We start from the raw sequence: 24,395 nt of genomic DNA, 5'->3' as shown, positions 1-24,395 counted from the left end.
TATAAATTTTCTACCTCAATATGTATTTTTTACTTCAGTATGTACATATAATCCTTTTCAGTGACAATGAGATATTTTTCCTTGTCCAAAAATTGCTAAGTATTCTCCCCAGTAAATATCATTTCCTTAATTTGTAGTCACAAAACGCAATTTAGATTTCTTTTCTATTTTCCATACTATGTAATTCATGTATTTAAAGAAAATTACAATTAAGTATCCATGAAAACTAAGTGAAATACAAATTATCTGATTTAAAAGAACTGTTACATGAATTTTAATTTTTCTAAATTTAACAAAAACAATCAATATAACATGTTTATTCTCTGCAAAAGGATTTTTTTTTTTCATTTTGAAAAACTTTAGAAAGAAGTGATTTGAGACATTTGGCTTATGAGTTTTTATTCCTCCAATGATCACTACTAGTTGTTGTGGTAGTTGCTGTTATATTTTAAATGTCTGAAATATTTTTCCCCTTAAAAATAGCTATTTAAAGAAGAATATTTAATTCTGACTTAATACTAGGTTGCTGGATTATACTAAATTCATTTCCTTGCTCTTAAAACCATTCCACAAGCCCCAAGGAAATTAAAAGAATAAGTTCTTCAATGAACACAGAACAGCCCCCCAACACACATGTTTTTCTAAATAGTGATGAAATATACTCATAGTAGCCATTAAATTTAATTCAGCTATCTAAACAACCATTTATTCCAGTTTATCCTAAGGTTTATGTGGCCCGGAATTGATATTACGACTCTAACAAACCAACTGAGAGAACAGTACACCATTCACATGATACTATATGTGATGGCAAGGCAATAGAGCACTCTGGCTGGTTTAACAAACACATAGTACCGAAGTCAAGCCAATGCAGTCCCCATGGGGGAAAGTCAGAACCATGATGTTTCAGTCTTAGTGGAGGTAAATTCCTTACCAAACCAGTCAGCCCACATAATAACAGCATTCTAACATCAACCACAGGCCTCAGCAGACCACTTTGTGGGTGGCCTAAATTTTACAGGCTTCTTTATAACAGATGTAGTAGATGAGGATAATGTTACACTGTGAATTAACCTGCAGATTCTTTAATGTAAATCCACTTTACCTAAACTGTAACTCTTCGTTTAGTATATTTACTGAACATAAATATGCTACACATTTGCATATCAAAGATAAAAACACATTAAAATGTGTTTATGCATTTATTTAAACTGTAAACTACTGTCACTCTGGAGACAAGATAATACAAGCATTTAAAGACTATTTTCTTTTTTAATTGTAAGTCCTTTTTGAATTATTCATTGAAACAGGCAAATTTTTGTATGTTAGCTGACGAAAACAACCAGAACTGCCCAAAGCAACATAATTCTCTATGAAAGGGGAAATTTTCTAAAAGACTATTTAAAATGTACTGGTTGGACATTGGACAGGAAATAATTAGTTTTTTGTTAAAGGAAGAGCCTCACCCTCCAACTTTTTATAAATAAAATTCACAACTGTCAGAAACCTATTTCCGAAATCTGTTCCACAGTAAACTCAATCCCGAACAGGAAGGGTGTAGTTATCTGCAGGAGAGTTTGTTTGCTTATGGTCCCTAGCTGGAAATGCATTAATAATCTTCAAATCTGATATCTACAGGCCACACAGGAAGATTTTTTTGTTGTTGCTTTTTCCCCTGATTGAACCTCACTGAAATGGGAAGCAGGTTAAAGTATGGGTGGGGTTTACATAAACTACATAGAAATGCAGTTAAATTTGCCAGGGTGATGAAAACACTACCCAAATGCGGTTTCTCACAGTACTTTATTATAGTGGCCTGTGATAATAGTTAGATTCTTACAACGTATTCCTAGGAGTAAAGGAATATGACAAAATAAAACTATCAAGGCTTTTTACTATTAACTATGCTGTCCAATGACTGGAAGGATAGTATCTAGCAAGTTTGTTCTATCTGTAATTGCTCATAATGACATAAAACTCCCTAAAATGTATATCATTTAGTCCTTACCTTTGTGTCCACAAAGAGAGAAACCAAAAATTAAGTCAATATAAAGTGTTAGGAGAATTTTCATTTCAGACAAACCATCTTTATCATTTGCATTCAAGTTCTCTAAGAGCACTTTGGTGGAATGGTAAAAATTACAGAGTTGTGCTATCTAACACAGTAGCCACTAGCCAGCCACAGGAGGATACTTTTGCAGATAGGATTATGTTACAACTTTTGGATAGGGAGATTATCCTGGATTGTCCAGGTGTGCAAAATGTAATCACTTGGAGTCCTTTAAAAAGGAATGAAGAAGAATCAGAGAAAGGGAGGAAATGTTACCACATAAACAAAGGTTGAGTGATGCATTTTAAAGATGGGAGAAGGAGCTATCAGTCCAGGAATGCAAGCAGCCTCTAGCAACTTACTGGTCTTTACCAGCAAAGAAATAGAGTCTCCCCTAGAGACTCCAGAGGAAGTGCAGCCCTGCAGATACCTTGATTTGCTCCTGGTGAAACCCATTTTATACATTACACATTCTTCTCAAGCTTACATGAAACATTCACCAGGATTCTGGGCCATAAAACATACCTTAACAGATCTTAAAGAAGAGAAATCATACCAAGTATGCTTTCAGATCACAATAAAATTAAATTAGAAATAAAGAGAAAGTAGCTAGAAAATCCCCAAACATCTGGAGATTAAACAACATACTTCTAAAATCACATGGATCAAAGAAGTCTCAAGAGAAATTATAACATATTTTGAACTCAATGAAAATACAACTTATCAAAATTTGTGAGATGCAGCAAAAACAGTACTTCGAAATTTATAGCATTAAATACATTTAGAAAAGATGAAAGATACAAAAGTAATAATCTAAGCTAGGAAACTAAAAAAAGAAGAGGGAATTAAGCAAAGAGAATAAAAATTCCAACTTCTGTTCTAGCAGAAATCCATGAAGGTGAAAACAATAGAAAATTGAATGAAACCAAAAGCTGGTTCTTGGAAAAAATCAAATTGATAAATCTCCAGTCAGGCTAACCAAGAAAAAAACAAAAGACAGAACTAATTAATATCAAAATTGAAACAGGAGTCATCACTACAGATTGATCTCCTGGACATTAAAAGGATAATCAAGGAATATTATGAATAACTCTATGCCCACTAATTTGTTAACTTAGATGAAATGGACCAATCTCTTGAAAGACATAGTCTACCAAAACTCAAACAAGGAGATACAGATAATTCAAACAAGCTTACATCTATAAAAAAATTTAATCAGCAATTAACATTACAAAACAGAAAGCACTAGGATGAGATGGTTTCACTGGTGAATTCTACTAAACACTTACAGAAGAAATGATACCAATTCTCTACCAACCAAAACCAGACAAAGACATTACAACAAAGGAGAATTACAAACCAGTCTCTCAAGAACATAGACACAAAGGAAAAAAAAATCCTTAATACGATATTAGCAAATCCAAGAATATATAGAAATAATTATGCACCACAACCAAATGAAATTTATTACAGGCATGTAAGACTTGTTCAATATCTGAAAATCAATTAATGCAATCCATCACATCAATAAACTAGAAAAGAAAAATCACAGGATCAGAATACATGCAGAAAAGGCATTTGACAAAATCCATTGCAAATTCATTTGTGACAAAAAATCTTTGCAAACTAAAATAAATAAATAAATAAATAAATAAATAAATAAATAAATAAATAAATAAATATCTATAAAACTTAATAAAGAAAATCTACAAAACCCTAAAGCTAACATTACAAAGTAAAAAAGTAAATGCTTTCTTTAATAAGGAACAAGACAAGGATGTCCCCTTTTATCATTCCTATTCAACATTGTACTGGAAATCCTAGTTAATGTAATAAGACAAGAAAAGGAAATGAAAAGTATACCAAGAGAAAGAGAAATAAAACTGCATTCACAGATGATATGATTGTCTATAAGGTCCCCAAACTGACAAAAAACCTATTGGAACTACTAAGTGCTTATAGCAAGGTCACGAGATTCAAAGTTTACATACAAAAGTCTACTGCTTTCCTACATACCAGCAATGAACTATTTAAATTTGCAATTAAAAACAGCACATGCAAACACATGTACACACACAAAGTATAAATTTAACAAAATATGTACAAGATCTATATGAGGAAAACTACAAAACACTGATTAAATAAAAACAAAAAAGATATAAAAAGATATATTCTAAGATCATGGATTGGAAGACTCAATATTGTTATGATATCAGCACTTCCCAGCTTGATCTGTAAATTCAACACAGTTGCTGTAGAAATCCCAGCAAGTAATTTTGAGGATAATGACAAACTGACTCTAAAGTTTATATGGAAAAGCAAAAGACCCAGAATAGTTAACACAGTGTGGATGAAAAATAACAAAGTCAGAGGACTGACACTTAGTATAAAGTCACAGTGATCAAGACGACTTTAAGTCTTACTATAAAATCATAGTAATCTCAACTGTAAGGCATTATCAAAAGAAGACAAATAGATCAATGGTAGAGAATAGAAAGCCTGAAATAGACTCATATATAACTAACTAATCTTTCACAAAGGAGCAAAGGCAATTCAATGGAGAAAGGACAGTCTTAAATAAATAGTGTTGAAACAAATGGGTAATCTAGGTATAAATCTTACATATTCCAAAAAAATTAACTCAAAATGGATCATAGAGCTAAATGTAAAATGCAAAACTATTAATACTTCTGCTAGATAACAAGAAAAAAATCTAGATGACACCAAAAGCATGTTCCAAGAAAAAAAATCGTTACACTGGATTTCATTAAAATTAAAAACTTCTGCTCTGTGAAAGACACTATTAAAAGAATGAACAAACTACAGACTGGGAGAAAATCTTTGCAAAACAAATATCTAACAGAGTACTGGTATCCAAAATACACAAAGAACTCTTAAAACTCAAAAATAAGAAAACAAACAACTTGATTTAAAAATGGTCAAGGGGGCATCAAAGGATGGTTCAATTGGCTGAGCGTCTAACTCTTGGTTTTGGCTCAGGTCATGATCCCAGCATCATGGGATCAAGCCCCACGTAGGGCTCCATGCTCAGTGTGGAGCCTGCTTGAGATTCTCTCTCCCTCCCTCTGCCTCTCTCCCCCACTTGTGCGTGCTCTTTCTCTCTCTCAAATAAAAAATAAACAAATAGATTAATTAATTTAAAAAATAGAAATGGGCAAAAGATCTGAACAGACACGTCACCAAACAAAACATCTGGATGGAAAAGAGGCATATGAAAGGATGTTCAATATCATATGTCATTAGTATACTGAAAATTAAAACAATGAGATGAGATACCATTACACATTTATCAGAATGGTTACCATCCATAACACTGATGACCCCAATTTCTGGTAAGAATGTTAAGGAACAGAAACTCTCATTAATTGCTGGTGGGAATGCAAAATGATACAGGCTACTCTGGTAGACAGTTTAGTGGTTTCCTACATAGCTAAACTTAAAATCTGAGCATATGATCCAGCAATGGTGCTCCTAGTTATTTACCCCAATGAACTGGAGACTGTGTCCATGCAGAAACCTGTATACAAATGTTTACACCAGCTTATGCATAACTGCCCCAAACTGGAAGCATCCAAGATGTCCTTTAGTAGATGAATGGATAAACTGTGAGTCGTTCATACACTAGAATAAGTTTTGGTGATAAAAAGAAATGAGCTATAAAGCCACAAAAAAGAGGAACCTTAAATAGTTATTATTAAGTGAAAGAAGTCAGTCTAAAAGGCTACCCAATGCTTGATTCCTACCACATGACATTTTGGAAACTGGCAAAACTATAGGAACAGTATAAAGATCAATGGTTGGTAGAAGGGGAAGCAGTAGGAGGATAAATAGGTGTATATAGCATCTTTAGGGTGGTGAAACTATTCTGTATGATATTGTATATAAAATCATATATTTTTCATTTGTCAAAATTCACAGAACTATATGACACAAAAGAGTGATCCCTAAAGCCAACTATGGACTGTAGTTAATAATTATGTATTGGTACAGTTGTGATTGGTGAGCCAGTATCACAGCAATGCAAAACGCTAATGAGAAGGGAAGCTCAACGAGGGAGTATTTCTTACTTTCTTACAATTTTTATGTATACCTAAAACTGCTATAACAAAGTCTATTAAAATTTTTTTTAATCACACAAATGAAAAAAAAAGAGGGAAAGTCACCTCGTCCAGTCTCAGTTTCAGGACCTACAGACCTGAGTATGCAGTTATAATGATTAAATGAGATAATAAAAAGCACTCAGAATAGTGCGCCTACTATATGGGAAGCATTTATGTTAGATATAGAGATGCTGATGATGAAAGAGAAGAAACATCTGTTCTGTCTAGAGAAGGGAGTATTAGAAAATGGTACTGATTCTTTGAATATGAGATGTTCACTCGAGGAAAACCAGAGAGAGGAAAAGGTAACATCATTTTGGGGAAATTCAATGGGCTTGGCATAGCTAGAATGGTGAGTGTATTCACTCTCAAAGTAGATCATGAAGAGCTTTTTTCCCCAAAAGTTTAGACCTCAACCTATAAATTGGCAAATAGCAAATGGGGAAAGAGCTACAAGGAGGAATTTGATCCTTTGGATGTATCAGGGAGAGAAAATGGCTATCAACATCAAGGGCTTGTGAGAGCCTAGACAATGAATGTCATGTGATATGCTAAAGAAAGGTGAGATTAGAGGCTTTACAGTAATTAAGAAGCAATACAGATACAATAATGTGAAGAAAGATAAGTGGGAGGTTTAAAACTTTTACTTATTTCAAGAGAGAGGGTATTGGGAAGGGGAGATAAGCTCTAGTATGTAATTGAGGCACCTGTCAAGAAGCGGAGTCTGGACTTCAGGAGAAAAAAACAGAGGAGGAAAAAAGGGAGGGATGGAGAAAGACAGGGAAGGAAAGACTAAGGGTGGGGGAAGAAGAGATCTTTAGCATTAATGCCAGCTAAGACCATGGGAGTTCCTTGAAATAAGGAGTAAGTTCTTTCTAGCTCCAATGTCTGATAGAAAGTAGATAATTCAGTGGGGTGCCTCAGTGACTCAGTAGATGGTTGAAGTGTGTGATTGGCTCAGGTCATGATCTCACAGTTTGTGGGATTGAGCCCTGCATCGGGCTCTGTGCTGACAGCTCAGAGCCTGGAGCCTGCTTCGCATTCTGTGTCTCCTTCTCTCTCTGCCTCTTCCTTGCTTACGCTCTGTCTCTCAAAAATGAACAGATGTTAAAAAAAAATTTTTTTAAAGTAGATATTCAGTACATGTTGAATAAATAGCTAAAGTCTGCTCTGAGAGCAAAAGAGCTAGAGTAGACATCTAAAAGCACTGATATTAGGGTGCCTGGGTGGCTCAGGTGATTAGGCGGCCAACTCTTGGTTTCAGCTCGCGGTTCATGACTTTGAGCCCCACATCAGGCTCTGCACGGACAGTGAGGAGCCTGTTTGGGATTCTCTCTTTCTCCCTCTCTCTCTGCCCCTCGTATGCTCGTACTCTCTCTCTCAAAATAAATCAACTTAGAAAAAATTAACAGCACCAATATCAGCCAAAGGAGAGACAATAAGGAAGACTAAACACGAGAAGAGAGTGAAAGCACAGGTGCCAAGAAAAACATTTGTAAAAGAAGGATGTAATCAATCAAATGTCAGAGAAAAATCAAAGCAGCTGACAACACAGACTGATTAGACTGGGAAACTAAGGGGCTGGCTGGTTAGCTGCAAAAGCAGTTTACTGGCATGGTGGAGATTAGAGAGCTGTGCTGTCCAATACAGCAGCCACTAGCCATACCTATTTATATTTTAATAAAATAAGATAAAAAATTTCAGTTCCTCAGTTCCTAGTTCTATTTCAAATGCTAATGGCTACCATACTGGACAGTGTGAATATAAAAAATTTCCCTCAACACAGAAAACTACTAAGCAGTGTTAATACAGAGGATTGAGAAGTGGAAAAAAAAAAAAGGTAAAACTGTAGTGGTAAGTGCTGACCTGGTAAATTAAACAATATATATTTGTAATTATTTCTACCATTATAGTGTACACAAAAGCTTACCACTTTTAAAGGAGCACTGTGAAATATAATAATTAGTATGTGTAAAATGTTTTACAATCTTTTGATGAAATGTGTATAAAAATGTGAGTTAAAAAAAGAAACTCCAATTGAGGCTTAATATAAGAGGAAACATTCATAATGTCTAATGTGTTGATGAGGTCAGGAAAAAATAACAGCATACTGATGTTAAATACTGAAGACAAATTTAAAGCCTTTAATTTGGGTCTATAGTAATGTAGAAGGTGTCAAAACTATTGTAATCTATGTTGCTGCTTGTGCTATATTAATAGAAAAAGTATCTTTGAGACTTCCTCCTCAAAGTCGCAGCCCCACTGGCTCTTAAAAGCACAGCTCCTGAAAAGAACACTGGTGGTTGCTAAGAAATGCATTATGAACACATGGATTAGATCTCAACTGCCTGCATTCAATACGTAGGTACAATTGTTACAACCAAATAAAAGTAACTCCAAATTTAATGATAAAGTGGAATAATGCTACAAACTCTTAGCAACCATTGTTTGTAAAATTCTCATCCATAAATACAGATTTATAAATGTATAGGATTCAAAGATTAATACTTAATTTTTTTTTACCATTTCTACCTTATTAATTCTTTCAATCATAATACACTAAACAGACAAAAATAAATGAAGTAATTCCACAGTCTACACAATCTTTAACAATGCCAAAAGCAGATCTCAAAGAGATTAGATATAGGAACTAGAAAAATCTCAAATTAATAACAACGGAAAAAGTTGCAAAGGAAGTATGTGATGCATGATGCCATTTATATATGTTTTAAAAAGTTTTAATTTAGGTATATACACATATATACTAAAAACAGAAAAACAGACACAAGAATGACAACTCTAAGAAGGAAAGGAGTCAGCAGGGATCTGAGACAGGCTTTATATCTGTAATATCTTATTTATTTAAAAAAAGAAAAAAGCCACAAACAATGAACTCTACTTAATGACATGTATGCTGAAGTACATAGGAAATAAAGTGCACTAAGATTTGCAACATACTTTGACATGTATCAAAAAATAGGAGGAATCACTGGATGAATACAGGAATGGATAGTGACAAAGCAAATAAAAAATGTTAATTATAGAATGTAAGTGATGAATGTACATGTGTGCACTTTATAATTCCTAATATTTAAAAATTTTTCATAATAAAATGTTAAAGGGGAAAGAAATCTAAAGCAAAGTAGGCCCAATAGTGGGCATAAGGTTCTGATCATCTCAGCTTATAAATGAAGATAGATCTGTTTTGCTTGGACCCTGGATAATGACAGATATTAATGAATCTGTAAATGTAGATATAAATTTGAACAACAGATAACTGTGCCTGCCAGCCAACTAGAAATCACCTACTATGTACAAGGCACTAGATTTGGTCACTAATATAACACACCCTTTTCAAAGACATTAAATTCTAGTAAAAAAGAGTAATACATTTACAACAATCATAAGATAAGGCAAAATATAGTGAATTTTACAGAGAAATACAAAGTATAATAATTCCAAAGGAAAGATCATAATAAGCAGAGAAAGAGGAAGGATTAAAAGCACTGAGACAGTGTTGGCTATTGCAGGCAACCTGGAAGCTTGGAAATAAAACTGCATAGTAAGGGCGCCTGGGTGGCTCAGTCGGTTGAGCGTCCGACTCTTCATTTCGGCTTGGGTCATGATCTCACCGTTTCATGAGTTCAAGTCATGGTTTGAGAGATCTAAGAGGAGCAACCTCCATTCATCCAGTTACCCTCTGACAGGAGAGATCTGTCAGTAGGAGCAACGAAGCTAAGTTACTTCCAAAACCCCCTTGGACTTCCTCCCAGTTGATCTCCAACAAAGGAGGCTGGAGAGAATCCAATATTAAGGTTGCTTTAACTTGTGAAGATGCAGAAAAATGACTCAGAACCTAAAAGTTTTAACAGTTACCAAGACCAATCTTTAAGTCCTCAGAGAGGGCTCGCTATGTAGGAAAAATTCTAGGAGAATGGGAAGGAACCACTTCTATGACTAGAAGTGGTTATGGGTTACAATTTTAAAGGGTTTTCTGTTTAATAGCATTTAAAAATTCCTGGCATATGACTCTGGAAAACAGTATGGAAATTCCTCAAAAAATTATAAATAGAACAACCCTATGACCCAGCAATTGCACTATTAGGTATTTATCCAAGGGATACAGGTATGCTCTTTCGAAGGGACACATGCAGCCCAATGTTTATCAGCACTATCAACAATAGCCAAAGTATGGAAAGAGCCCAAATGTCCATCGATGGATAAAGAAGATGTGGGGTGGGTGTGTGTGAAGAGAATCCAATATTAAGGGTGTGTGTACACACACACACACACACACACACACACACACACACACACACAATGGAGTATTACTTGGCAATCAAAAAGAATGAAATTTTGCAATTTGCAACTACGTGGATGGAACTAGAGGGTATTATGCTAAGCGAAATTAGAGAAAGACAAATGTCATATGAATTCACTCATATGAGGGCTTTAAGACACAAAACAGATGAACATAAGGAAAGGGAAACAAAAATAATATAAAAACAGGGAGGGGGACAAAACAGAAGAGACTCATAAATATAGAGAACAACAGAGGTTACTGGAGGGCTTGTGGGGGGGGGTGATAGGCTAAGTGGGTAAGGGGCACTAAGGAATCTACTTGTGAAATCATTGTTGCACTATATGCTAACTTGGATGTAAATTTAAAAAATAAATAAATAAAATAAATAAAACAGCATCTATATTTAAGTAAATATTTCTATTAGCTTCAACTATAGTTAAAAGAAAAATTCCTGGGGGCGCCTGGGTGGCTCAGTCGGTTAAGCGTCCGACTTCAGCTCAGGTCACGATCTCGTGGTCCGTGAGTTTAAGCCCCGCGTCGGGCTTTGGGCTGATGGCTCAGAGCCTGGAGCCTGCTTCAGATTCTGTGTCTCCCTCTCTCTCTGCCCCTCCCCCGTTCATGCTCTGTCTCTCTCTGTCTCAAAAATAAATAAACGTTAAAAAAAAATTAAAAAAAAAAATTCCTGGCATATGAGAAACACTTAAGTCATTGGCAACATTTTCATACAGGCTTTTACATTATTTTATGTATCAGGAATCCTCACAAATAACTCTGGTATAACTACCCCATTTTATAAAAATACAGAAGCAGAGAGACTAAAGGGAGTTAGCTGTAAAAAGTATGATACTCACAGTCTGGGTTTCTAATTTACCTTTTACCATACTGCTGCTATAATCCAAAAGAATTATTTAAATCCAAAATAAGGGGCGCCTGGGTGGCTCAGTCGGTTGGGCGTCCGACTTCGGCTCAGGTCACGATCTCACGGTATGTGAGTTCGAGCCCCGCGTCGGGCTCTGTGCTGACTGCTCAGAGCCTGGAGCCTGTTTCAGATTCTGTGTCTCCCTCTCTCTCTGACCCTCCCCCGTTCATGCTCTGTCTCTCTCTGTCTCAAAAATAAATAAACGTTAAAAATTTTTAAATCCAAAATAAAATAAAGCCATGACTGAGACTAAATCCTTGGCAAAGAGAAATTAATTTGTTAGGTTTTGAAGAATGGTGTAAAGAAAGTGGCCTGGAGGAGTTTGGAAGGTAGGTTACTATTATGAGACAATGTGACATCATTTGTATGTATGTGCTTCATGTCTATACTTTATCATTCCCTTAGTAAAATCTGAAACTTGGGACTATTTTCCCATACAGTTTCAGGGATGCAATTAAGATAAACTGACAAATGAACAGGTAAGAGGTGCCTGGATGGCTCAGTTGGTTGAGTGTGCAATTCTTGATTTTGGCTCATGATCCCAGGGTCACAGGATCAAGTCCCATGTCAGGCTCTGTGTGGAGCACTGGGCACAGAGCCTGTTGAGATTCTCTACCCCCCACCCCCCTGGCCCTCTCCCCCACTCTTGCTTGTGTGCTCTGTAAAAAAAAGAAAAGAAACGAAAAGAAGAGAGGAGAGGAGAGGAGAGGAGAGGAGAGGAGAGGAGAGGAGAGGAGAGGAGAGGAGAGGAGAGGAGAAGAGAAGAGAAGAGAAGAGAAGAGAAGAGAAGAGAAGAGAAGAGAAGAGAAGAGAAGAAAAAAAAATAAACAGGTAAGATCAGCTATCTTCCTCAGGCTGAGGAAAGAACTACTGTTCTGTAAGGTACTTATGCTGTGGTTGGTGAAAAAGTAGTTTATGGTTGAAAAGGGACATGCCCGAAGTATTCTGCAGGAGAAGCTAGATCCTTTTTTTTTTTTTTTCTCCCCAAACAATTTAGTGAACCAGGTACACTGTTTCTATCATTCCATGTCTTTCATCATTAATATTCTATACTGAGAAGTTGATTTTAGGGGAAATCAGTTTTCCTACTATGAAATTTCTTCATGTCTCACAATGAAAAGTTAAGTGATGGTTTCAGCACACGTGTTACTGTGCTTTTTTCCTTTTCTCTGTTTTCTGTAATATTAGGTTGGAAAATTTTTCACTTTTCTTCCAGTTATCACAGTGTTATGAATTTTCAGCTCAAGATAAAGAAGTCCTTGCTAATGCAATAGTTTTGGGAGAATTTTTAAATGTTTGCCATTGTATCTTTTTTAGTGAAGATGATGGGAGTGGGGGTTGTTAAGAGGTCACCGAACAAAAGGTGCCAGTGAAGGGGCAGGAAACACAACGGTGGGCAAGACTACATGTACTCCATGGATAGGCAGCCTCTGTAGTTTCTGCTCTGTCCTTCCTACCTTCACTCCCATGCTAAGAGAGGAATCTGACAGCTACAGTTAATTGAACAAGAGGTATTTATAAAAGATAGAATTTAAGGGGTGTTGATGATAAAGATGAATCCCAGGGTTTACTCCATTATGAATCAGGTTTGTGATGTTGATATTGACAAGGAATATAGGAAGACGGATGTTGGTAAAGGTAGAGAGGAAGACACAGGGGGGAAAGAAAGGAAATTAAAAAGGAAGAGAAACTACTCGATGGTCTTCCCTTTCCTGGCTCTAACCCTCGTTTCTGCCTTTGCCCCATGAGAAATTCTTGTAAACTTTCAATACTTTCCCTTTACTTGCTAAAGGTAGTGAGTGGGTTTTGTTACTTGTAATCAAAAGGAACTTTCTCAAGATACTGAGCACAATAGCCTGCTACCTGGAACAGATATACCTGGCCTTCTGGACTGGCGGGGGGGGGGGGGGGGGGGGGGGGGCATTCTGGGTGCTGCAAAGACCTGGGCAATTACACCTGCACCGAAGTATATGAGCTCATCAGCAGTGCTTAATACTGGCAGGAATGCCAAGGTGATGGTAGAAATCTATTTTCTCTTCAATGCAATTGGCAATCTATCAAAGGTGCTTCATAAGCTTTAGCCGATGTAAAGATAGGCTACACTTTTCCATGGTAAGAACTAAATAACTACTAACCCTTGGAGTTTCCACTAAAAATATAGCTCTTTTTACTTCTACTGAAAAAAAAAAATGTATCTGCTTTCAGCTCATCATATGCAAGTGTAAGAAATAGAATATTATCGATCTACTTAATCATATGTCTACAAAAGAGAGGCTTTTCAATTACATAATATATAATACCATTATGAATGCTCTTAAATTGTGTTTTTTCTTTCCAGAAGAAAGGAATTATTCATAACTAACACATATAGCACAGCCTCATTTTAAAGAGGAACTACAGTATCAGGTATATTATAAGTAGGTTGAAATTAATTAATATTTAAAATAATTATTTTACTTTTATCTTTGAAGGCATTATATACAGTGGAAAAAGTCCATAAACCCCATAAAATGTGAATGACAATACATATTTTCAAGGTCTATCTGCATCTTCTAGTCTATATTTTTAATACTAAAATTTAGAGTAATATTGGCATATTATTTAAAATTCATCTTGATCTATCCACCTGACATTACAAATAAAGCTACTGATGACTTCTCAGAGAATACTGAAGTTCCTCTCAAGAATCAGAGACATACTTATGACAAAACTGTACACATGGGGCACCTGAGTGATTCAGTCGGTTGAGCGTCTGACTTCGGCTCAGGTCATGATCTCATGGATTGTGAGTTCGAGCCTCATGTCGGGTTCTGTGCTGACCGCTCAGAGCCTGGAGCCTGCTTCGGATTCTGTGTCTTCCTCTCTCTCTGCCCCTCCCCCGCTCATGCTCTCTCTCTCTCTCTCTCTCAAGAATAAACATTTAAAAAAAAACCAAGAACTGTACACAGAAATGAACAGCCCGTGCTAGATCATGATGTTGTCATTGTTACATCAGCTAGTTACACTGCTACTTCCGTTTTATGCTCAAGATGGTGTTATTAAATTTTGGTAAATAAAGATGTAAATAAATCTGGTTCTCAATAAGGCTTTCTGAAGACAGATGAGAGAGAGAGAGAGAGAGAGAGAGAGAGAGAGAGAGAGAGAGAGTGAGTTTTAGGTAAGCTGGTATTACCGAATACAACTAAATATTTCTATTTATTTGAAATTCTGAGGGTAAAAATTATAATACTGTAACTATGAAATTCTACTGGAATCCTAATAAACTTCACCATACATATTTTAATATGTAGTATATTTATTAAAATTGTTTTTTTAAATGTGAGTTATTATTTTAAAAGTCTATGCTTTTAAGTTACAATTTTTTTTGGCTGGCAAAATGGCTAAGACTAGAATATATTTTAGGTAAGAATAACAGGGAAAACCAGAAATGAAATCTTTGTTTGGATTAGCAGCACTGAACACTGGATTGGTTCAGATAAAATAAGGGTCAAAAGGCTGACCACCTTACTGCAAGAGCCAAAAGAAACAATAGACTGTGGTATCCCCTTTAACCTTACTTCGTGCAAGATTACCATGTGCACATGTAGATACAACATAGACAGAAATTTTTCATATAAACACATCCTGGAAAAATGCACTGAACCATTATGTATCTCCTCATGCATATTTTTAGTGTTCGATATCAATAAAAGTATAAATATAAAAATGTGTCTTCACTCTGTGAGAGTTCAGTGTGCTTCATGTTACAGCATTTAAAATCCAGAAATTAATATTTATAGTTAAGACTTATTTCCTGAGAACACACTAAATCATTTGTAAAAATTAATTGCTAAATTATTCTTCTTTTAATATTTTTTTCTGGTTTAAATTTTAGAGAGATAAAGAGAGCGTGTGAGCCAGGGAGAAGGGCAGAGGAGAGCGAGAGGGAATCTTAACCATGCTCCACACTCACTGCGGAGCCCAATGCAGGGCTAGATCCCACAACCCTGGGATCATGACCTGAGCCAAAATCAAGAGCTGGACGCTCAACTGACAGAGCCATCCAGGGGGCCCTAAATTATTCTACTTTTAAAAGTGACGGTTTAAGGGCCTCTGGGTGGCTCAGTCAGTTAAATGTCTGACTTTGGCTCAGGTTATGATCTCCCAGTTCATGAGTTTAAGCCCCGCATCAGGCTGTGCTGACAGTACGGAGCCTGCTTGGGATCCTGTCTCCTTCTCTCTCTGCCCCTTCCCCGCTCACTCGCTCTCTCTCAAAAATAAACATTTAAAAAATAAATAAAAGGGACTGTTTAATATGTTTTCAGAGATACCACAGTGCTGAAATCTGACTCTTTTGTGCACCTGCTTATTTCTCGGTTTTATTTCTATAGTCACAATATTAGCATGGACTGAACCAACACAATCCTGTTATAACACCACAGAAATTCTAATTGTTTTGCTTTTAGTCTTCTTATTCTAAACATTCCTACTCAGAGACACCATTATCCTAAAGATGGAACCCTTCTCAGAATACTGCTCCTCTGGCTCCGAAGATCTGGCCCAATAACATTCTTCGGTAAAGTCTTAGCTACTAAATCTTTTCCTCACTCAACAAAATACCATCCACTGTACCTTTTCCAGTATTTTACCTGCCTTCCTACGCCATCTGCATTCCCTTGGTTGCTTTTCTACTTAATTTCTTCAAAATTTTAAGACCTCTTTCACAAAGTTTTTCCAGAACAATTTTTCCAGATTTCTCTAAATATTTAAGAAATGTAGGTTTCTTTCTGTACTTACTACCTCCCCCATTACACTGAGGGAAAAAGAATTTATTTTGTTTCCTTTGTAACTGTCTTCCATTAAATATAAGATTGGAAACAAATAGATCATTATCTCTGATTTTTAAAAGCTTAAAATCTTATACTCTGTCCTTGGCTTGAACTTTATTTTGGCCATCCTTTCCAAGCAATCCTATTATGCAAATTTTTTGAGATTAGTAAATGAATCTGTTCACAAGGGCTGTCAAAGATTGCTCCTTGATCAAGTAAAGATCATAATTAAATTTTTAATTGATGTAGCATTAAAACAAAGGTAAAAACATAATAAAGTTCAGGGAGTGTTTGGGTGGCTCAGGCAGTTAGTGTCCAACTTCGGCTCAGGTCATGATCTCACAGTTGGTGAGTTTCCAGCTCCATGTCAGCCTCTGTGCTGACAGTGCAGAGCCTGCTGGGGATTCTCTCTCTCTCTGTGCCCTTCCCATACTTGTGCATGCTCGCTCTCTCTCAAAATAAATAAAATGTTCTGAAATCAAGTAGGGAAGAAAGTTTACATTATAAAGTCATTTTAAAATAATGAAAAGCCTAAAAGAGTATCTTGAAAGATAACATAATGACTTCGAGTCACCTCAACTTTTAAAGTATTTAAAATGAAAAGGTCTTGGCTCAGGATTGTTTTTTGACCAGTAAGACTTCCTTGTATAAGGATGTTTTTGCTGTAGGTTGTATACAGTGATTGCCAATCCAATACACAGACCATATTTTGGTTTAAATACCTAATTCCTGTCACACGAATTGACAGCATTCTATTACTTTGGGAGCCCCAATTCTAGCCAAATCATCTAAAATTTGGTCTAAAGCTATTTTTCTCCTACTTGACAATCATACTGTTAAGAAGAGAACAAAATTTAATTAGAAATACCCTGCTTCACTGTACATTTATACAGTTTTCACTACTAAAACTAAACACCAAAGGAGAAAAGATGTTTTTTAAAAAGACTTAGGGGCGCCTGGGTGGCTTGGTCGGTTAAGCTTCCGACTTCGGCTCAGGTCATGATCTCACGGTCTGTGAGTTCGAGCCCCGCGTCGGGCTCTGTGCTGACAGCTCAGAGCCTGGAGCCTGTTTCGGATTCTGTGTCTCCCTCTCTCTCTGCCCCTCCCCTGTTCATCCTCTGTCTCTCTCTGTCTCAAAAATAAATAAACGTTAAATAAAAAAAAAAAATTAAAAAAAAAAATAAAAAGACTTATACAGGGGCACCTGGGTGGCTCAGTTAAGTGTCTGACTTCAGCTCTGGTCATGACCTCAGGGTTTCTGAGTTTGAGCCCCACATCAGGCTCTCTGCTGTCAGTGCAGAGCAGGCTTCAGATCCTCTGTCCCTCTCTCGGCTCCTCCCCTGCTCATTCGTTCTCTCTCTCAAAAATGAACATTTAAAAAGACTATCATAGACAAGTTTCAAAATGCCTAAGAACATATATGTTTTGTTTTATGCAGAAAACAAAACCAAACAACACTTACATACACACATAAAACAAATCCAAAACCTAAAACAAAACTTGTCCAGAAATGGTATCCAGGGTGACGCACTTATTTAAGAAGTCAAAGAGATTGCATATTACGAAAATAAAGCAATAATTAAAATGTGAACATATTACATGTAAAACAAAAGTTTCCAGTTCTGCCTGTCTCCACTGTGTAGGTGTGACAGGAAAGCTCTAAAATTTTTCCTCAAACACTGAATCATCTCCAGTGGGTCAAGCCAATGTTTATCCCATATAGCTCAATAGTGTAGCAGCTGCATTCTGTCTTTTCCTTTTAATGGCACTTAAGTTATTTCAGGTTTAGAGACAAAAGAAGCCACATTAAATTAGAACGAAAACATAACTTTAAAAGTCAAATTTTGACTGTAACATATTTCCCGTATTTCTGTTAATACACACACACACACACACACACACACACACACACACACACACCCTTCTCCTCACATACTGAATACTCTCAACTATCCATATGGAAATCAGATTAAACTATGTTTTCTTAGCCTTTCTGTCATCATATATGGATAATTACACAGTGAAAACTTCAAACTCAAATCCTCAGCACAGTAAGAATCAACTTATGACCATGAGGAATGAGCCATTCATACCCACAACTATGCCTAAACGGAAAGGAGAAAATGTAAAAAATTACTGTCGGTATAATTTCTTATCATTTTCTTTCTAAAAAATAAGTAATTTCTCATTCATACTGAACAACATAGATGTAATTTAAATACAATCAATCCTCAAAACGAAACACAAAAAAATCAGCATTCAGCCCTTTAAAAAAATCCCCATAGACGCAACTCCAAAGAAAGGTAGGCTCAAAAGCATTTTAAATGTCCAATTTTATTTTGTCTTATTTTTTAAAATATAATGTATGGAAGGATTAAAATCACTAATGAGGTGGGAAAAGTATATGGTAGAGTGATGGAGATCACAGATTTTATGTTCATGGAGCTCCTAGGTTTGTCTTGTTGAGTGACCCTAGGCACTTAATTCTGTAAGCTCCAGTTGCCTTATTTGTAATGTGGGGATTGTAATAGTAACTTAGTTCACAGGGCTTTTGTGAGAATCAAGTGACAGATCAAACAAAGTACTTAATACTGAGAAACCATTCACCCAACAATCATTTGAGAACCTAGTATGTGTAGGCTTTGCACAAGTGGCGAACAAAAACATATACAGTTCCTATCTTTAAGAAGCTTTCTTCTTGGCAGGAAAGACATATAATAAAATGAAAACACATAAACATGTATAATTGTGGTGGTATAAAGAAAATAAAGTAGGTTCAGTGATGGAGGAACTACTTTGGTCACGTGAATATAGAAATGTTTTTATGAAGGGACAACATTTAAACAGAGCCCTGAAAAATGAGAAGAGGCCAGTGAGATCATTCCAGGAAGAAGTAACACCATCAACAAAGGCCACCAAGAAGAGAAGAAAGTGTGTTCTATCGAGAGGTCAATGTGACTTCAGCCCTTATGAAATAAATTTGGAGGGAGAGGTAGTAGACAGAACTAGCACATCTCTAGAACCAAGGTAAAGACTTTGGATTTTTATTCTAAATATAATAGAAGCTGCTGGAGTATTTCAAGCAGAGAATCAATTATACTTAACAGGTTTGGAAGTTAGGAAATAACCACAGAAACATTCAATTTGGCTTGGAAGATGGAGAGTCAAAGTATTCTGGAGCACAGCAACTCAACTTTGTTTAAAAATACTATTGTTCCTTTTGGTTGGAAAATTCTAAAATTTATTAGCCATTTCCTGCCTTAGTTAAAAAAAAAATCTCAAAAACATTAAAACCCAGAGTGCTTTATTATCTCCCCTTTTAAAAATGCATCATGATCAACAGCTATGCTGAGTTATAGATGTAATTTTAATTTTTATTACTTGCCTCCTTAATTGTGAAGTGCACAATATGTAGCTGCTCAAAAACCTGGGTAACAGAACTGGTCAAATTTCTTGGTATATAAACAGTTGAATTACAGACAAAGAGACCAAGTCTGTGTCATTTTTGTTTGTTTGTTTTCAATAATATCACTTTTACCATCTTACTGGTGAGTGTGTGGTTTTGTTTTGTTTTTTTTTTTTAATTTAGCAACATTAAAGGTGTTCTTTCTTGGTCAACTGTGGATGAACAATCTGGTGTGCCTTTTCTACTCTTACTCAAAGGATCTGTGAATTGTTGGAGAAAGTCCAAAACTGCAATTATTTGATCTACTCCTGAATCTCTCTTGTTGACTTCCATATCAACATATACCATGTGAGGTATCTAAGTCCTTTCCAAGCCTAATTCAGGAACTCCAACTGCTGACAGGACCCTCCCCTCCCTATCTCATTTCCCCTCACTCTTAGCAAAACTACCTCTCCTCAACTTACCTCCTCTGCACCTTAAAAATGGCTGCCACTTATTCTCCTTTGCCCCAGTCACAGAAAAAGGTTTCTCTAAAATTTCACAGTCCCTCTGTCTATGCTATTGATGGTCACACTTGCTTCATCCATTATTCCATCCATGTGTTCTATCTTCAGTCTCTCTCATATTACCCTTACCCTTTCACAAGTGTTCAAAAGTTAAAAAAAAAAAAAAAAAGTGAGTTTTATTCATTCACCTGCCACACAAGTCTCATGCACTTGTTCTCCATTTCTGACTCTATCAATCTAATCCAGGCTCTCATATCTCACCTGAAGAACAGCCAAACATTTCTGTACAACCAGTACAACCAGTATTTTTAAAATATCCTGATCCTAATTCTCACATATTTGAAATTCATCCATAAACTGTACTTCCAATCAACAGAATTCAAACTATTTTCTTTTGGCATTTAAATTTGTCAACAACCTGGCTCCAATTCAGCTATCCTCAGAAAACTATCCTGGGTTTGCCATCTACTACCTTTCTTCTACCAAAACCTTTCTGTAAAATACAGTCTATAATCAGACCCTTTCCCACATTACCTTAATTGCTCATCTCCTACTGTGTGCTTTTAACTTGTGGGGTCTGCAGTAACTCTGAGTGTTTACTACCAGAACTGAACTACAGTTGAGGAGCCTGGGTGACTCAGTTGGCTAAGCACCAGACTATTGATTTCAGCTCAGGTCATGATCTCCTGGTTCATGTCAAGCCCCACATGGGGCTCTGCCCTGACAAGATTCTGCTTGGGATTCTCTGTCTCCCTTTCTCTCTGCCCCTCCCCTGCTCATGTTCCTCTCTCTCTCTCTCTCTCAAAATAAACAAACATTTAAAAAAGGGGGGAGGGCGCCTGGGTGGCTCAGTCCATTAAGCGTCCAACTTCGGCTCAGGTCATGATCTCACGGTTCGTGGGTTTGAGCCCCATGTCGGGCTCTGTGCTGACAGCTCAGAGCCTGGAGCCTGCTTTGGATTCTGTGTCTCCCTCTCTCTCTGCCCCTCCCCAACTAGCACTCTGTCTGTCTCTGTCTCTCAAAAAATAAAACGATAAAAAAATTAAAATAAAAGAACTGAACTACAGTACACCAGTGGTGTTGAAACAGTCTTTCCTTCCTGATTTGCATCCCTTATAATAAAACTGTAATTGTAAGTATAGCACTTTTCTGAGTTCTATCAGTTGTTCTAGCATATTATCAGAACTAAAGGGGTCATGAGAAACCCAAAACTTGTAGCCAGTCAGAAATGCAGGTGGCCTGGGGAACCCCAAAATGCAGCTGGCTTCTGAAATAAGGGCAGTCAGTATTCTTGGGAACCATACCCTTTAACTTGTGGGGTCTGCACTAATTCTGGGTGGTTAGTGACAGAACTGAATTGCAGTACACCAGAATGCTTCTTTCCAAAGCTTTTCTATCAAATCAATACAAAGTTTCTGAGCCTATTATTCAAGACTATTCAAGATCCTTCTAATGTACCACAGTAAATACAATTCTGTCAATATCAACTCTACAAAGTCATACCAATAAATGCTGTGGCTTAAGAGTAGGATGGAGAAAAGAAGAGTATGGCAGAAGAGATTAAAAACACCTGTATAAGATATGGTTTTACTACAGCTAAAACTACTCGTAATTGTTGATTATTCCTTATAGTTCCCTATTTTCCATCTTATGTCATTCACCTCTGTCTAGAATCTTTTACCTCCTATCTCTACCTATGAGACTCCCACCTGAATTTTAAGAAGTCAAGCAAGTGTCACTTCCAAAATTAAGCCTCTTTGGTTCTCCTAACTGAAACTTATTATTATTTTTTAAAATCTCAGTTTCAAGGCAAATAAGCATAACAGAAAGCAGCGAGTAAGGAAGAGTCACATTTCTACCATTTCTGGTATAAGCTTGAACAAGTCACTTAAGCTTTTTTAAACAGGTAAAATGAAGATAGGAAAAACAACATACTATTTCCCTAAAAAACTCTCCTGCCTCAAAAAACTTAGAAACACATTCTTTTAAAAGCACAGCTAAGCTCTTAAAGTAACTAAGAGTAATTGTCAGCAATTGTAAAAGAAGAAGAAACAAGAAACCAGAGTGATAAGCTAATATCATGGGCTAAGACTACCCCAAAGAGGTAGGAACTCAGAGCCTGGTCAGAAATGAGACACATGATCTCTGGCCCAATCAAAACAAAGTTGGATCTCAGTCCTCTGCATAAAGCTGGGATCTTTGTGACAGGATGAACTAGAAAAACAAACAAAAAACAAAAATCACCAATCAGTAAAAGAAAAAGACAGGAAAACTTCTCTTCCTTGATCTAGCATCTTGTGGCAAGGAGATGCAGAATATTCATAAACTTAGGTCTACCTTCATGTGCATCTGAAATTCTAAATATGAACTCACAATTCTAAAATACAAACTATATGAGGAAACATGTTACCATGAGCAAGAGTCCGCAGAAACAGCAGATGGATTAAAGTTCTGAGGCTTCAGGTATTAAAATTACAGAAAATAAGATGTGAAAGAAATAAGAATGAATGAAAACATGAACAATAAACAGTCTAATTCTAGGCAGATTTCCAAAGAAAACTAAATTTAACTTCTAGGAATGGAAAATATAAAATTAACAACTCAATGAATGGGTTAAACAGCAAATTATAGAAAACTGATGACTTAGAGAGTCCTGAACAAAATACCTACAATTTCAGATGAAAAATAAAAAATAAAAAAATAAAAGTAGAAAGTTTAAGAGAAATGAAAGATAGGATGAAAAAATCTACCTACATCCAACTGGAGTATAAAAACAGAATAGAGGATACCCAAAATCCAAAGAGATAACTTCATAATTTTTTAGCTCTAATGAAAAATGCAAATTCTCAGATACAGGAAACATAAATTATATTAACCAGAATAAATTTTAAAACAATCCATACCGTAACATATTATAGTAAAACTGCACATCAAAAAGTAAATTTTAAAATAAAAATAATCTCTTCTCCTTACCCCTTCACGTACTGTCTTAAAGATCCAATTTTTTACATCAATAATATTTTGTATAATCTTCTCAATATATATTTTAATCATATGCAGTAAACTTATGACAAATCATCTCAATCCGGTGGATTCTGAAAAGTATTAACATCTGGCTGTGTTTCTGCAACTAAATGAATAAAGATGATTTTCCTTCTTCCTTTACTTCCTCCCAATTCCCTGAAGGGAAAGATTCTTAAAACATATATTCTATTATTTACCTTCAAGCAGAGCTTAAAGAGCTTAAAATAGCAGAGCTAAACTACATGGGACTCAGGGTGCTTTAAGGACTCCTTCTAATTCTGTTCATTCAACATTTACTGTGAGCCTACTGTAGGCAAAGAACTCCAGATGATACACAGATGATTAGGCAAATTTCTTTTCAGCCTATAAAAGGTAAGTAGTATTGTAGTTGAACATATGCTAGCTATGAGTAGGAGGAAAAGATGTTAACTTTTGGCTGTGCAACTTTCCTGGGCAAACAACTTGGCTGTGCAATTGATGAAGTCAGTGAATAAAAATAATTTCTTTGTATATATAAAACAAAGTCTTGAAAAGTAAACATGTTGCAAACAAACTACCCTCCCTTAACACCAGGCTTCCACTAAAAAGTCCATTTAATATATTTTTTTATTCCTCTGCTTTACATGAGGCCATGATCTATTTTCACAATCAAGATCAAGAATGTACTATGTTAGAAACATGGAATGGAAAAATATTTTTAGATAAGAGAAAGCCTATACTGCTTTTCTTTACTGCATTTTACTGCATTTACTTTTCCTATACTGCATTTCTTTAAGCTTGGTCCCAAGGGTACCACGAATTTTTACTAAAATAGCTTATGATTAAATATTTAAATAGAATAAATGAGTACTATTTAAAATCTTTAGATTACAAAATCTTTATTAAGACCTGATTTGATCTGTAACTTTTAGATAACAGATATAAAAAAGGATAGAGAAATGCATGTAGTACAACAGTTGCTGAAATAAGCATATGAGATTTTTCTTCTTGGTTCTCCTCAGTGTCAATGAAGGATGCTAATAATAGAATAAAATTTCAGGGCAGAACAATGCAAACCATAATTAGAAATCAATGCAATATAAACCATCAAAGCTTCTGGGAAAGAATTATAATTGAATACTTCTCAAAAGTATTATAATTATACTTCTCAAAAGAATTATAATGATACTTCTCAAAAGAAGCATGTATATGTGTGTGTGTGTGTGTGTGTGTGTGTGTGTGTGTGTATGCACAAATGTATGTATGTATATATGTATGT

At 35.9% G+C, this 24,395-nt stretch overlaps 1 protein-coding gene across 18 annotated transcripts in view; it reads right to left on the bottom strand.

Moving 5' to 3' along the window:
• The window catches only part of PPHLN1 (periphilin 1), a 246,928-nt gene that overhangs the window by 26,813 nt on the left and 195,720 nt on the right, over positions 1 to 24,395 (bottom strand). The gene's annotated exons all lie outside the window — the stretch shown is intronic.

Source organism: Panthera tigris, chromosome B4 (assembly GCF_018350195.1).
Source record: "Panthera tigris isolate Pti1 chromosome B4, P.tigris_Pti1_mat1.1, whole genome shotgun sequence".
NCBI lineage: Eukaryota > Metazoa > Chordata > Mammalia > Carnivora > Felidae > Panthera > Panthera tigris.
This window is presented reverse-complemented; position numbering and strand designations above follow the sequence as displayed.